This window comes from Lepidochelys olivacea, assembly GCF_965140295.1.
Source record: "Lepidochelys olivacea isolate rLepOli2 genome assembly, chromosome: 9".
Lineage (NCBI taxonomy): Eukaryota > Metazoa > Chordata > Testudines > Cheloniidae > Lepidochelys > Lepidochelys olivacea.
The window spans coordinates 72,577,012-72,593,487 of NC_140419.1; positions in this window are offsets into that span (position 1 = coordinate 72,577,012).

A 16,476-nucleotide genomic window follows, 5' to 3' on the forward strand; every position below is an offset into this window, starting at 1 on the left:
GTAGGTGTAACTTCTGTAAAGTGTTTGTAAATTACATTGTACAGTCCATAACTTTCATACCCAGGTTTGTGATATGCAAATCACTTGAGCTACTGCAGGTATCTGTGCTACTCTAGATTTGTCTGTTGTAGAGGCTTTTGATCTAATTTATTGCCTGTTGTAAATAGTAAATGCTGTATTGATGCATAAAATATAAATAATTACACATTAATATGTATTATAGGTAGGATTGTTTGTGGTTGAGCAAAATGCTTTAAACAATAAAATTGTACATTACAGTTTAGTTGAATTATTACATGGGAAACACAAGAATAAATTCAAATATAATTATTTGAGGACAAGTTTACATTCACGTGCTTCCTTAGAATGAGGGGGTCAGATTACACAACTGTAAATCTGGAGTAGTTCAATGGAGGTCAATCCGCATTTACAATGCTATAAATTAGATGAGCATCTGGTCCATATTCTTTCCTTTGCATTAAACATTTCTGATGCCTATCCTTTTGCCAAAAAAACCCAAAACAAAACAAAAAAACCCACAACTGTTAGACTTGCAATGCTTCTTGAAAATAATCTTAATTAAAACTAAATCCTAATGATTAATCATAATCTGAAACTGAAATGGCTTGCTTCAGTATCTTTCAGTTATAGAAAACACATAGCCATAAACAGAATGAATTCACATTTAACCTTTCGTCATCCTCCTCCTCCTCTTCCTCCCCCAAGAATACAAATTAACACATCTAAAAACACAGTTCCTTCCCAACCTACTTTAATGGTAGCCCGTCTGTGTAATTAAAGAAACAATATAGTGTGATTATAAATGTCAGGGATCTGTCATGTGGCAGATTTTCTAATTTGTCAGGTTTTAAATTAATCTGAAAAAAATCAATGAGGCAGAAAACAGAATAACCACTTTTAGTCCCTGGTATAATACCTTCAGTTTAACTCTGATTTTCAGTTGTCTCCTCTTCACTACAGAATTACAGTGCATATTAAATTGCTAATTAATACAGTGGTAGTACAGCCTAATTTGTACTAGAGTTAGCTCTGACCTTCCTACAAACTTTTCAGTCAGTAGTCCTAAAGACATGGTAGAGCTTTGTACTATTCTCTACTGTGCTGTTTAGATTCCTGTATTGTGCCCTGCATCATGGCATGTAGGTCTGGGTCATTGAGTAAGTTCATTATTTTACAATGAAAATAAATGGCAGCTAATTAATAAAGGCATATAACATTGACTGTTTAGTCACAGTGAAAAATGGCCTGACAAATATGTTTTGTCACCTATAGATGGAAACCTTCACATTTCTTCTTTAGTTCAGAAATCAAACTACTAAAGTCCTCAGTTTTAAACTATGCTTACTTCATGGAGAGTTTGACTAAGTGACAAACAGATTAAGGACCTCAGAACCCAGCCAGTAGTAAATCTAGTTTCTACCTGCAAATAATGCCTATATAACTATGGAGCCAGCTTCTCTGCTGTTCCCAGCTTTGAGCAGAGAAGAGAGACTTTCAGAAAGCCACTTGCAATTCCCTGGTTAGCCAGCACAGTGCAGATGGGGTAACCAGGGATCTGTACTAACTTGCACTATGTGGCAATAGTTCTAAGGGATCATATGGCATCTGGGGATTGCCAGAGCACATAAGGCTCCAGTTACTCCCCCTTCTTGGCCCTGATGTGCTTCTCCTCAAACGTAGCATACATCCCCTGAACTAGAGAGAGAGTGGAGGAGTTGGTTACACTGGCTTTAAACTTTCTGAGAACAGCTCTATGCTGTGGTGCTGCAGAGGCTTTGTGATACTTTCCACTCTCTTTGGCAGGTTTTTGAGTAGTGCAAAAGGAGCAGAATGGGTCAGAGTATCTGACCAGTTCTGTTCAGGGGAATATCTAACTCATCTGAAGAATTTGCAAATTTATGACAGAGGAACTGCTAACATCAATTTTCAGGGGCATGTAGCCAAGTCTAAGTTATTGATCTTAGTACCATAGCAGAAGAGTTGTTAGGTAATATCTATTAATTAACTCAGAACATTACTGAAAATAAAAGTCCAATTTTGTTAGGCAACATTTTCTCATGTTTCAATCTTTCAGAAAACCCACACTGGAGATTTGAGTCTCAGCTGAGGCCAGTGCATGCTACCTCGTTTTGTGAGCCTTTTATAAAGCAAAGAAAAGTCAATCCAGGCCAGTGGTAAGATGAAAAACCTCCAAGAAATAGCTGGATGCTGCAGTGGATGTGAGCACTTCTGTGCTTTTTCAGTCCCTGAGTTCCAGCATGACCAATTTCAACCCAGATGCAACTTACAGCAACCCTGAGGCTGCTCTAAATTGTGTTTGAAGTGCACTCTGGTTGACCTCAAGACTGGGAAGCCTGTTGTCTCCACCTCCACACCCAGATCCTGTGTAAAGCAGAGCTCAGCTGAATCCAGCTGTCTTGGCTAGAATAAGCTATCACTAAGTGAAAGTTGTGCCATATTTTATAAAATATTTTAAATTGTATTTAATAGATTAACTTTTAATTATTTTAGTACATCTCAAGCAGCACAAATTAATTAACTAATTAACTTTTAATTAAACTTAAATTAAAAGCAATTGGTTTCATAGTAGCTAATGCACTGCATTGTAATCTGCCTGAATGAAAATAGAGATGTAATGATCGAGTACCATTGTCTTCTTTTATAAATATTGATTTAATTTCATCTGCCTACAGGTGTGTATTTGTGTAATATGGATGCATAAATTAAAATAATTATCTTGAGATCTCATAGCCTGAACCCATCTTGAGATCTCAGGGGAAAATAGGATATATTTTGGAATGATGTGAATTTAGCCTGTGACGTGAATTTAGCCTGTGCATTAAATTAAACTGGAAAACTACAACACATAGACAAATGCAAAAGAAATGTCTGAAGTTTCCTTGTTACATTTGCAATGATTTGCAACATTCACAGTGTCTGATGGTGTGTTTTGATTAATTTTTTAAAAGATATTTCAATCCAAATTATGCTTGAAAATGAGTAATCTCAATGTAGTTTCTTGGGTATGAAAAGAAAACATAAAAGAGTTCTAAGGGTTTGTCTAGACAGCACGTTAAGCCACACCAGAGGGGTGTAAACTCTAGTGCACACTAGTGTGTTCCACACTAACTGGCCAGTGTGGACCCTGCTGGCATACCCTAAAAGTTCCCTTGTGTGTCTTAATGTAGTACTGTTAGAAATATGACTACATGAATACTCACTAGGAAACATTTAGTGTGCACCAGCAGGGTCCACACAGGCCAGTTAGTGTGGAACACATTAGTGTGCATTAGAATTTACTCTCCTCTGGTGTGGACTAACACACCATGTAGACAACTCAAAGTATCTATGTATGTGGTTGTTTATAGTAACAAAGGTATATTGTAAGGGTTCAATTTTCCTTAGACTGCTGCAATGTGGAAATCCATCTTAATTTTGGCTGATCCATGCACACTATAAGGAACTTCATAAATCTGTAATAGACTAATGCCATGTATGTGTGCTTGTATTGCTTTTTGTAAATGATGTGAAGGTTAAACTGAATTATGGATTAGATAGTTTAGGATGGGAGGAGGAGATTTTTTTCAAGGTCCCGGTTGGAATTAGACATCCAACTCCCATTGACTTTCAGTGAAAATTGGGTGCCTAAATGTGTGGGGGGCGGGTTTTTTGCCTGTTTTATTTTTTACTGAATCTTTGATCATGGAATAGGCTATCTATCTGATTTATCTATAAAGTTCAGGAAGAAACCTGTGTAATCTTGACCGTCATATTCTCACTTTAGGAAAATACATTAAACACTGAATTAAAGAACAACTATTAGTCATTTTCCCATACATAGAACCAGGTCTGTGGTGGTGGACAGAGGTTTTATTTTTTCCTCTAACGGAAGAGAAGAAGTGGCAAGTTGCTCAGTGCGCAGGTCGTAATTCATAAGAACTTCCGTATCACTTTGCTATGAGTGCCACTGAATTCTGTCCTCCATGGACAATAAACAGGTTAAAAAGGTAAAATGGATTTATGTAGGACTTTTATATTTATGTTGATTATTAGACCAACTCCCCAGATTTTAATTGCAACTGCATTTTAAAATGTTAAACAATTTTCTGTATTGATGTTTTAAACCGGTGATTAATCATTTGATTTAAACCCATTGGTTTATAATTGGTGGAAATACATCAATGCTGCACAGAATTACTAAAAAAAAATATCACTTTGAAAAGTTTTTTTTTAATGATTATTTTCATTATGTATGCTAAGATAGCTGTTTCTCCAGCCGTTCTATGTGCGCACACATTTGAAATTCACAAAATTGTATCTTTGTGTAAGCAGAGTCTGAATGAGCTCTCCCCCGACATCTAGTGGTGAGCTGTAGAAAAGGACTTCAGGAGCTGATCTCATTTGCATGGACACACCCACCCTGCCTAGGTGCTCAGCATGATGGGACTGCTTGCCCAAATGATCACTTATGGTTGGTGTTGGATCCCCAGTCTCCTTGTTATTGGGGCAGGAGTAATAAAGGGTTGTTATCCTTGTTGTGTGAACCGAGGGCAGTAGAGCTGTCCCTGGCATACCCCGATGGAGGGACTCATCCTCAACTGAATGACATTCAATGGGCAGGGGACATGGGTTCCAAAGCCCAATGAGTTGAGAGAGGGTGGGGACAGGTACTTGTACCTGGTAGTGTGGGTCTTGTTTAAGGGTCCTAGATACAATTTGACCCTTCCTCTCTCCATGGTATAATAAAAGAGCTAATTTAGACTCTGTTGAGAGTCTTGTTACATGCTGCCAAGCTGAAATCACTGATACTTGGGTCTAAGTATTAGACCTACTTTGGGACAGTGTCTCTATTGCAAGAGATGCCCACTGTGCACTAGCAGTGAGGTTCCCTCACTAACAGCTGAAATCACTGAGAGCTGTGTTAAGTGGTGGGCCCTGATGACATCTGTAGGAGTGACTAGCAGGGTGCCTGGTAGAGAGGGCCAAAGCGGAGCCCCACAGAGAGGTGCAGCAATTGGCTGGCAGGCTGACGAGCGAGTGCCCAAGCAGCAGAGTGTGTAAGGTGCCTCCTTACTCCCCGCCCCCTTTCCACCCTGGGTGGGAGGAGAACTCTGCAGATGAACCTCTGAACTCTGGAGCGGCACCGGCTAAGGACGGTGCAGAGAAGGGATGGGCATGTTAAAGGGACTTTTGGCTTGCTGGGCTTAAGAGCCTGAGGGGAAAAGGACACTGCCCAACTTACTTGGGGATGGGTCTTTTGCGCATGGTTTATGAACCCTAGTTGCGGTGTTTTCTCAAATTAGTGCTGAGTTACTTACCTCCTTTTATTACAAGTTTTTGCTACACTCAGACTCTGTGCCTGAGAGAGGGGGAAGTATTGCCTCTTAGAGGTGCCCAGGGGGTGGAGTGTAATTGTCCCAAATCATTAGGTGGGGACTTGAGCCAGTTATGTGTTGTACTGAACCCAGCTCTTGTTGCTGCTGGATCCACCTGGCCGAAGGGTTACATTTGAAAATAAATTACTCAATTTTATTTTTGTTTTTACCTGCAATTATAAAATGTTTAGATCACCTTTCTTGAACTATGTGAAAAATAGTAGTTAACAGTGACTTGAAAAGAGGAGCTTCACTATAGATGTGAATTTTCTAACATAATACTTGGTAAAATATGAGAAACCTGAATAGATATATATTCCAAATGTAAAGAGATTTTGAAGTATAGAAAAAAATTATCATGATTTAGTTAATGAATGGTAAATATAACCTACAGTGATACATAATGGGGATTTTTTTCCAATTCCAATTTCTGCTTCATACCGTTGTCACACTACCAGGGCTTGTTCAGTGAGTTTGAAACTCTTGTGGAAATATACTGCATTATGAATTTTGTCAGTGGGTTCAAATATAGACCCATTCCCATATTTTAGAATCTAATATTTGTCTCAAAAGTTTATTCTTTATTTTGAATGACATAGAGTGGTGGTCATTCAAATGTCAACACATGCCCAAAGTTACCACACCGTACCCCCCACAATCTCAAAGGTGTAAGGTCTTTGTCAGGATTGGTGGAAAAAAGGGGTATTGGCTCATTTTAAGGGTTTCCTTTTCCATCAGGGTTGGGAGAAAGAGGTGGATGGGGGAAGCATCGCATAAAACTGGTGGGCTGGCTGGTGAGGCTCAGGTAAGCCTCTGGCCCCTGTGTACCCTATATAAACCCTGTCCCTCTGGCTGGATCCCCTTCTCATGCCTGGATTAGCAGCTCATACCCTCCCATCTCGGGAATTAGCACAGGACCACTGTTTTTTTATCTGCTGTGTGCACTGTGCTAGTCAACTTTTGGGGGACTTTTTTGTAGGGGAATTTTTCTCTTGCTGACAGAATGGTCCTTGTCTGTGAATAATGCAGGTTGGGTTGGGTCAGGTTTCGAGAGGAACCTTTCGCACAGCCCTAGTTACATATAAAGGAAAAACCAAGTAAGCAAAGAAACAGAATCTATAGGTGAGGTAAGCATAGAACTGTGAGTGAAATTCACCCCTTTCTAGAAGGATATAACAAGTCCTGCTTCCTGGGACCTCAATACAAGAGAAGTCTATACAATATTTCCAAGATTATTTGAAAGAGTACAGAGGCTTTCTACTCAGAGAAGGTAAAACTTGCCATTACAAGATGGCCAGTGCAAAGCCTGTGCGCCACTTGAGCTCTCAAAATTGTGGGATGCTGGAGTAGAAAGAGTTGTCCCTCAACTTGCCCTTGCAAGTAGAATTTAAATGAACAAGTGCCAAATCAGCTTGCCTGCTCTGTATCCAGCACGTAGAACCACTGTAAATATTGTACATAACTTTTTAAGAAATGTTGTAGCCTAAATATCTGGAGGGAAAACAAACAAACAAACGTCTTGCCATTTGTTGAATTTACCTTGTTCAGCAATAATGGGAAATAGAAATGAAACGTATTAAGGAGGTTATTATAGATGTACATTGTCCTATAAGTATATAGGAGATTTTACAAAAAAGAATGAAGATAGGTTAGATATGACAAGGCATGACACGAGGCGGGAGGAATAAACAGCATATGTTTGCAGCAGTGCTGGATATTGACTAGTGTGCTTCATTTGAATTATTTTTTATTTTAAACAACTTTAAACAGGTATAGAAGAGTGAGTCATAGTGGGAAAGACTAGGTATTTATGTATGTGCATCTGGAAACATAGGGCTGCAAAATGTCAGTCTTAAAATTACAGGAGTACCATAGCATTTCTTTCAGTCGGCTTCTTTCATTTTTGCGGTCTGCTACTGCTGCTCCAGTAATCAGCCCAGCAATGGGAGACAAACAGGTATAGGGCTACATTATTGTGAATAGAATCACAACGGAATGGGAGAAAAGAAAGCAAAAATGTAAAGGAGCAGTGCTAGCATTTGACCTCATGCAAAAAATTAATAATAGAAGGAAATGGCAAATGTCCAAAAAATATTTGATTTCTCAACCTATCAGCTGCATTGTGAAGTCCTAATACCTGATGTGTGTTTGAAGCCTGCTTAATAGCAAGTATTAGAATCAAAAGCCAAGGAAAGTTTTGGTCCAATTCATTTTAATTCTCATTTCAAGAGGATTTATATTAATGGAACACAATTACATTACCCCACTAGCTTTTATAAGAGATCTGATATATAATTCCATTGTACATCATTTGTAGTCTTCTGACTAATTAGCAATTATAAATAATTCCCTCTGGATTAATTGCTTAGATAGCATTCAGAATGTAAATCTTTTCATATAACACTTACATTATTCAGACTGAAATAGCTACTTTTCATTTTACCCTTGGCTAGCTTTGAACGTGGGTCACTGAAGTAAAACATTATTAATCATCTACTCCTATCTAATTTTTACTCCAATCATCTGTCATCTATACAAAGCATATTTTATGTCTTTGATTTACAGTTGGGTTTCATTCTAATTATCCTGGGAGGCATTTTTTTATCAAAATCATGCTCTTAAATGAAAGTTGTGGTTGCCAAAGTAATGGTATATCATTAAACATACTTTGAAAATGCACTGAAGAAATTTAAAAGGGAGGGGAAAATCCCATGTCTAGTTAAGACGTTCCCTCTTCCTTTGGGAAAGTCCACTGCAGTCCCAGGATTTAATCCTCAAAATGTAGTTTCACGTTGAGAAATAAAGTATATTTCCTTATGCACCTTAGTGGAGGATCCTTCGTCAAGGTGAGCTGTGGTCTCATCTTCCTCTCATCCAAGGTGCTTGCAAGGAATCAAAGCAACCAAAAAGTGGTCTGTTTAGTGGTATGGTATCTGCATCCAGATCCCTTTTAAACACTGAGGATGGCTTGGAGATTAAACATAATCTAAGTATGGGGCAACACCTGAACAAATGCTTTGCCTCAGTTTTTAATAAGAGCAACAAGGAGTGTGGGGACAGTGGCAGGGTAGCTAAGGGGAATGAGGACATGGAAGCAGGAACTACCACATCTGAGGTGGAAGCCAAACTCAATCAACTTAATGGGACGCAACTGGGGGCCCTGGATAATCTCCGTAGAAGAATATTAAAGTAACTGGCACATGAAATTGCAAGGATTTTTAATGACTCCATAAACTGGGGTGGTCATACCCTCTCACGGAAGAATTTCAAAGATGGTAGCTATATTTAAGAAAGGATAAAAAGGTGAACTGGGAAACTACAGATCTGATAGTTTGACCTCAATTATGTGCAAGATCTTAGAACAAATTTTAAGAGAGCAAGAGAGTAGTTAATGACATTGCGGTAAATGGAAATTGGTAAAAAATACAATATGATTTTACTAAAGGAGGATAGTGCCAGACCAACCTGCTCTCTTTCTTTGAGAAAATAACCAATTTCCAGACAAAAGAAATGCAGTAGATCTAATCTACCTGGATTTCAGTAAAGCATCAAATATAGTTCCACATAGGAAATTATTGGTTAAATTGGAGAAGATGGGGATTAATCTGAGAATCAAAAGGTGGGTAAGAAACTGGTTAAAGGAAAGATTACAACAGCACCTGCTGAAAGGTGGACAGCCAGGCTGAAGGGAGGTTATTAGTGGAGTTCTTCAGGGACTGATCATGGGAACAATCATATTTAATATTTCATTTCATGACTTTGGCACAAAAGCCAAGCCACGCTCTTTTAGCCTAACAAAATGCAGGCTCAGGGATGTTGTGTGTCTGAGTTAATGGTGACTCAAGATTGTTGAAGAACAGGCTCAATTGGAATTATGTAGTCAAATATTATCAATCAGAGATTAGTACAGCACTACACAAAACATAGAAAGAATAGATACATTACCCCCTTGATGCGATGAAGAGCTGTCTCTGTATCTCTTCTTCACTGTATCTGGAGAGATGCTCAGTTTCACTGCCCCAACTAAGTTCTAACACCAGTGTCATTATATAGGGTTTTTAAATGGAGATCTTTTTTGCCAAAATAAATATATGTTCTGATGTCATTTCTGTACATTCTCAGTTAACCTGATTTATGTGTGAAGGTATAATTTTTTACAGCTAATAATGTTGTTAAAATAATTCAAGATTATACTTCTCAATGGGTCTTTCTTCCCCAATAATCATTCTTCCCTGTTGATTCCCTCATCAGAAACAACTGCTGTAACAATCATCCCCAATCAGTTTCCCAGGTTTATATATATATATATATCTCCATGACTGCTATTAGCAAATATCTCCAGTGAGCAGAGATGGAACACTAGATGAGGAGGGCTCTGAGTTATTACAGAAAATTCTTTCCCATGTGTCTGGCTGATGGGTCTCGCCCACATGCCCAGGGTGTAACTGATCACCATAATGAAGTTGGGAAGAAATTTTCCCCAAGATCATATTGGCTGAGACTGTGGAGATTTTTCACCGCCTTCTGCAGCGTGTGGCATGGGTTCAAACTTTCTGGTTTGAACTAGAGTAAATGGTGGATTCTCTGTAGTGTTTACATCAAGATTTGAGGACTTCAGGAGCTCACCCAGAGGTTATGGGCTTATTACAGGAGTGGGTGGATGAGGTTCCATGGCCTGAGATGTGCTGGATGTCAAACTAGCTCATGGTGGCACCTTCTAGCCTTAAAGTCTGAGTCTGTGTGAACAGCAAATGTTACTATTCACTCATTATCCAAGGCTTAATGGACCACAGGGTCAGGTCATAAAGAACAACACTGGATAAACAGGAAAGGTACAGGACGCCAGGGTGCTGAGGAGATTGGGACTGTACTTGCAGGGGTTGTTGTTGGCCAATCTTCATTTTGGGCTCAGCCATAGTGTCTTCAAGTTTCTTGCCCTTGGGTCCCTTAGGGGAGGCTCCACTTCTAGACAATCTTACTGTTCCCAGCAAGGGATTAGAGGCAACACCCAAGTAAGAGCCCAGGCTAACTCTGTAATGAAACTAGAGGCTTCAGCGAGATTAGACTGAGGAAAATAGGAAATGTCCTGAAGGTTTTTGCTTGTTGTGAACCAGTCCAGCTCGTAAAGGTACCTGTGAACAGATTTTGTAGGTCCTTGTTTGTGTGGTCCACATGAAACAGATTATACAGGGATCACTCATATCTACTTTTAAGTTCGCTTAAATAGCTTCAGTTCTTATGACACTACAGAAGTCTTATTCTGCCCAGCATGGCTATAGAGATGATTTGATTAAATATATATCCATCACGCTTGGAGAGAAGTACGTCAGTGGAAGAATTTTCAATGCATGTGGTGCAAACTTCAAAAAATTCCATTTTTTTTTGTTATGCTCATTGTTGGTTAATGGTGATAGCCAACAAATATTGCTGAGACAAATTAAACTGAAAAAAAATTATTTGCAGGTCATCTGAGATATATTTTGTATATGAAGCTCTATTTATATAGCCCAATAGTAAACTACTGTGGAGAAATATTATATGATGAGGCGGGGAATACACATCCTAAACACTGCAGAGGTTAATAATCTCTATGAATAGTCACAGCAAAAGGAACAAAGTGTTTTTTTCTAAACAATTATCTTTAGGAGAATACATTACCTAATTAAGATAAAAGGGATAGTAACCTTTGTGAATTGTTACTCTGGAAAATAAAGAACACTACATTAATGAGACTTGATGTTATCATTAAATATTTTAAATTGCTAAATTTGTATTTTTATTTGAAATATATTTAAATATAAATATTAAAACATTGTGATGGTTTCCAAAGCTTTATAATTAGAAAGAATAGTGTTAATGAAACATTTAACTTTATTTATCGTTGGGAAAGAATGAAAATACCTCCTGTGGTGTTGCAATTTCTGCTACCTTCAGGCTAATTCAGCCCTGGAATATGACTGCTTCCACTAGAGTATACGAAAGCTGCAGGATCCTGGTGGCAGAAAGTTCACCTGGAGCAGGGAGATGATTGCAGAGGCAAAGGTGCCCATGCTCCACTCAGCCAGAGGCCTTCAGCTAGCCAATCCAGTGTAATGCCCTGACCGGGATGTTGGCAGCAGAGATCTACCGCTAGAGAGAGGGACAACGCTCCACATTGAGTGGGTGCTGGTTACACCAGCTCCAAAACTCGTGTTATCAGGGAGTGAGTGGGCCTTACACTGAGAAAGCACACCCTCAAGCCCATTACCTATGTGGAACTCCTGTGGTACCCTGCGAGCAAGCTACCACCCTCTGAGATGCAGCAGACAAATATATCTTCTGTTCAGATCTCTGGGCAAGCCAAAAATAAAGTCTCATAGTGTCTCTAGAGTAAGATGAAAATGAATCTCCAGTAAGTATTTTGGTAGGCAATGAATATATTATCTGATTCAGTTTTGTTTTGACAGTTTCTCCTGGGGGATTCTGGCCATCAGGTGGGTGAGCAGTTGTCAGGAATCCCCTTTTGGCCTGTCATTTCCCTGTGTGATTCTGGGTTTAGTTTTAAAAGATTAAAAGTGTATTTGGAGTTGCTCTGAAGTATTTAAAATTTGACAGTATTCAAAATTCTATTCTATGCTACAGTCATTGTGAGATAAGGAAGTCTAGCCCTGCAGCACATAGGCTGCACACAGCTGAGGGAAGAGGCACCAAGGAGGGAATATGAATTTCTCTGGGGCTAGCCCCACAGAAGCACAGTGTAGGCAGGCCCCTGTATATTCTGGGAGTCTATGGCCATAGAATTTGCTATGAATTCACCCTTTGCTGCAGAATGTCCGTTTTCATTTTTAAAAAAATGTTTCTAGCCCTTATGAGAACATTTCAAAAATGGGAACCAAGTGTAAACCAATTCAGTGACACCTGCGTGTGTCTCCAGAGAGACTGAAACAATAGCACTGAGAGACGTGACCTGTCCCATTCACCTCAGGGACAGGGCCCAATGGACTTTATGATGATGGGAAAATTCCATTTTCCCAAAGATTATATGGAATTCAGTGTCCTTGCCACAGATCGTGCCATTTTGACGTAGCCAGACACCTGACATTTTGTATTGTTTCCCTCCCCTGCCAGGATCTGTCTGTAGCTAGCTCTTGTTCTCCAGCTTTCCACACAAGGGGAACTTAATTGAATTACAGTGCTTGCTCCGTGTACTGTTCCATGGAGCCATTCATTCTGCAAGCCAGATCTGGAGTCCAGCTTGTAGTCAGGAAGCAGGGAGAGCCAGAAGTGTAGGCTGACAAACTAGAAAACAGTGCAGCAGCCAAAGCCCAAGGTGCCAGGGAGATGAGCCGCTAAAGTTGGATAATAATTCCCTGCTTCATGTAGAGGGGAAGGAGGTTCTGAGCCAGGTTGCTTGGAGAGAACAGTGTCAGGAGGGGACAAGGGGGAATCTTCCTTAAAAAATAATCAACAATTTTAAAGTCAGTCATGACTATTTTCAATTATAAGCTAGAGCGGTCAGTTGTTTTATGTGGGGGTGGGTGGATGGGAATGAAAGGTATGTTGGGGTGATGAAATAAATTAAAGATGCAGAATTTAGGGGCTGCTGCTCTGGAATTCAGTCCTATTGTGCCCCAGAGCTTAAGCAAATCACCAGAGAAAAAGAAACCAATTCTTCAAGTGCCTCTGCCGGAGAAAATTTCACAGTTACTTTTATTTTTAGAACTGTTTAAGTACTATTTTACATTTCTGCCTAATTTGGGGGTGATACTGACACCTTTACACGAACTGTTACAAGTGAAGAAAATTGGAAGTGGACTAAGGAGTCTGAGTCTGCATTTACGGAAGAAAATAAATTGTTGACATTCTTATACTCTTTGATGACTGTGGCTCTGTGGATGAGGGGAAAGCAGTGGATTGGTTGTTCCTTGACTTTAGCAAAGCTTCTGATACGGTCTCCCACAGTATTCTTGCCAGCAAGTTAAAGAAGTATGGGCTGGATGAATGTACTATAAGGTGGATAGAAAGCTGGCTAGATTGTCAGGCTCAATGGGTAGTGATCAATGGCTCCATGTCTAGTTGGCAGCTGGTATCAAGTGCAGTGCCCCAAGTGCCCCAATATCTTCATTAATGATCTGGAGGATGGCACGGATTGCACCCTCAGCAAGTCTGCAGATGACACTAAACTGGGAGGAGTGGTAGATACGCTGGAGAGTATAGGATACAGAGGAACCTAGACAAATTATAGGATTGGGCCAAAATAAATCTGATGAGGTTCAACAAGGACAAGTGCAGAGTCCTGCACTTAAGAAGGAAGATTTTCATGTACTGATACAGACTAGGGATCAAGTGGCTAGGCAATAGTTCTGCAGAAAAGGACCTAGGGGTTACAGTGGACGAGCAGCTGGATACGAGTCAAGTTTGCCCTTGTTGCCAAGAAGGCTAACAGCATTTTGGGCTGTATAAGTAGGAGCATTGCCAGCAGATCGAGGGACGTGATCATTCCCCTCTATTCGGCATTGGTGAGGCCTCATCTGGAGTACTGTGCCCAGTTTTGGGCCCCACACTACAAGAAGGATGTGGAAAAATTGGAAAGAGTCCAGTGGAGGGCAACAAAAATGATTAGGGGGCTGGAGCACGTGACTTATGAGGAGAGGCTGAGGGAACAGGGATTATTTAGTCTGCAGAAGAGAAGAATGAGGGGGGATTTGATGGCTACCTGAAAGGGGGTTCCAAAGAGGATGGATCTAGACTGTTCTCAGTGGTAGCAGATGACAGTACAAGGAGTAATGGTCTCAGGTTGCAGTGAAGGAGGTTTAGGTTGGATATTAAGGGGAAAAAAATTCACTAGGAAGGTGGTGAAGCACTGGAATGGGTTACCTAGGGAGGTGGTGCAATCTCCTTCTTTAGAGGTTTTTAAGGTAAGGCATGACAAAGCCCTGGCTAGGATGATTTAGTTGGGGATTGGTCCTGCTTTGAGCAGGGGGTTGGACTAGATGACCTGATGAGGTCCCTTCCAACCCTGATATTTTATGACTGCCTATCATTGCAATTGGCATGTGGTGCTTCACCTTATGGAGTGGGTACAGTTCTTTTTAACATTTTTTTTCTTGATGGCATGGAGAAATCAGTTGCCTTCGCTTCACAAACACTGACTATGCCTGAGAAGAACTATGCAAGAAGCTCTCAGCATGATCTTCAGAATTCAGAACTTCCATACCTATCTGTATGGTAGACATTTTACCTTGCTGATGGATCATCGCCCGTTACTTTCAATACCTGGACTGAAACCTAGAATTCCATCATGAGCTGCTGCTCCTATGCAACAATGGCAGTGCTACTTTCAGCTTGTGCCTATACTATTCAGTTTGTAAAGGGACTCCTCATGGCAATGCTGATGAACTGTCATGATTGCCGTGCCTGAGCTCCTGTCAACCCAAAGAAACTTCAAATGAAGTGTTCTGTTTCAATTTGATAAACAGGCTACCCATCACTAGAACAGACATCAACAAAGAAACCGTTAAGCATGACGTGCTTTCTCTTGTAAAAGTAATAGTACCACAAGGTACAGTGTAGGATTATAAGAATCCCCAGTTTACGCAATTTGCTTTACAGCAACATGAATTATTTGTGAATCATGGTTGCAACTTTATAGGGAATATGAGTGATCATTCCAAAATCACTTTAATCTCAGGTTTTGGAAGCTCTTCATGAAGGTCATTTTGGCATTGTACAGATGAACTCTATAGCCCAAAATCACGTCTGCTGACCACGGATCTACAAAAACGTTGAGAGGAAGGCAAAGTGCTGTACTACATATCAGCAAATTCAACAAGATCCTGGCTAGCTGGGCTACGTCCTTGGTTGTGGCTTCAGACTCCTCGGACATGTATTCACGTGGACTTTGCTGGACATTTAGAAGGTTCTATGTTTTTGGTGGCAGTAAATACCCATTTCAAATGGCCAGAAGTTTTCAAAACGACAGCTTCTACAGCTGTCAAAACCATTGGACATCTTCATATCTGTTTAGCTGATTTGGTCTACAGTTAGAGCTGGTGAGTGACAATCAACCTCAATTCTGTTGAATTTCAGAGGTCCCTAGCTTCTAATGGAATATGTTGTGCTCGATACCATCCCAGTGTAAACAGACTAGTGGAATACTTTGTACAAACACTTAATCATGCTTTAAGTGCTAACACATCTATTTAGCTGATCTGTAGAAACTGGTCAATTCCTTGCTTGTCTACAGGAGCACACCACATGCTACTATCTAGGTGTCACCTGCCATTCTTTTATTGAAGTGATTTTTGAATATTTATTGGGACCTGCTACATCCTGATGTTGCTTCATGTGTAGCCAAATCCCAAGCTATGCAAATTGATTGACATGAGACTCATCATCATTGTTTTTAAGTAGGTGATTTAGTATGGACTCCTAACTATGGTTATGGAGTGAAATGGGTCCCTGGAGAACTTGTAAAAGGCACAGGACCTGTTGTGTTTGTAGTAAAACCATCCAATAGTATTTTATGGAAATGACACATGGATCAGTTGCAGCCTTGACAAGTACTGGAGCCCAGAGATGTTCCAGATCTCTGATTGAAACTTCTTCTGTTACAACTCCTGATTTTGATGACTTGGTAGAAGAGACTTTGGTACTAGATCCAGTTGATTCCATACTAGCAACTTTTCTTGTTGCCGCACTGCCATCACCGAATTATCCCAAGAGAGAGCAAAAACCAGTTGAGTGCCTGAATTTATAAATAGTTTCATTAGTGAGTTACATTCCAGGCAGAATAATACCTTGCAATTTAAGAGACTGCAGTAGTCCATTTTAGTTAGGTTATACAGTGTTTTATGCTAACCATGTAAATTATGATAATGTGTATATGTATTTGGAAAGTTTTTTATAGGAGGGTGGAAGAATGTGATGTCCTGCCCCTTTAAATGTTTGAACACTCCCCAGTGCAAAGCCTCCATTTTGTATTAGTTACAATTTTGCTACCAGAAGAACAATAGACCATGTACAGGAGACAGCTGTGTTTCTATGTCCTTCTTTGCTGGGTCCAAATATAACAATTCTAATCCTCCTTAAAACCCACTTC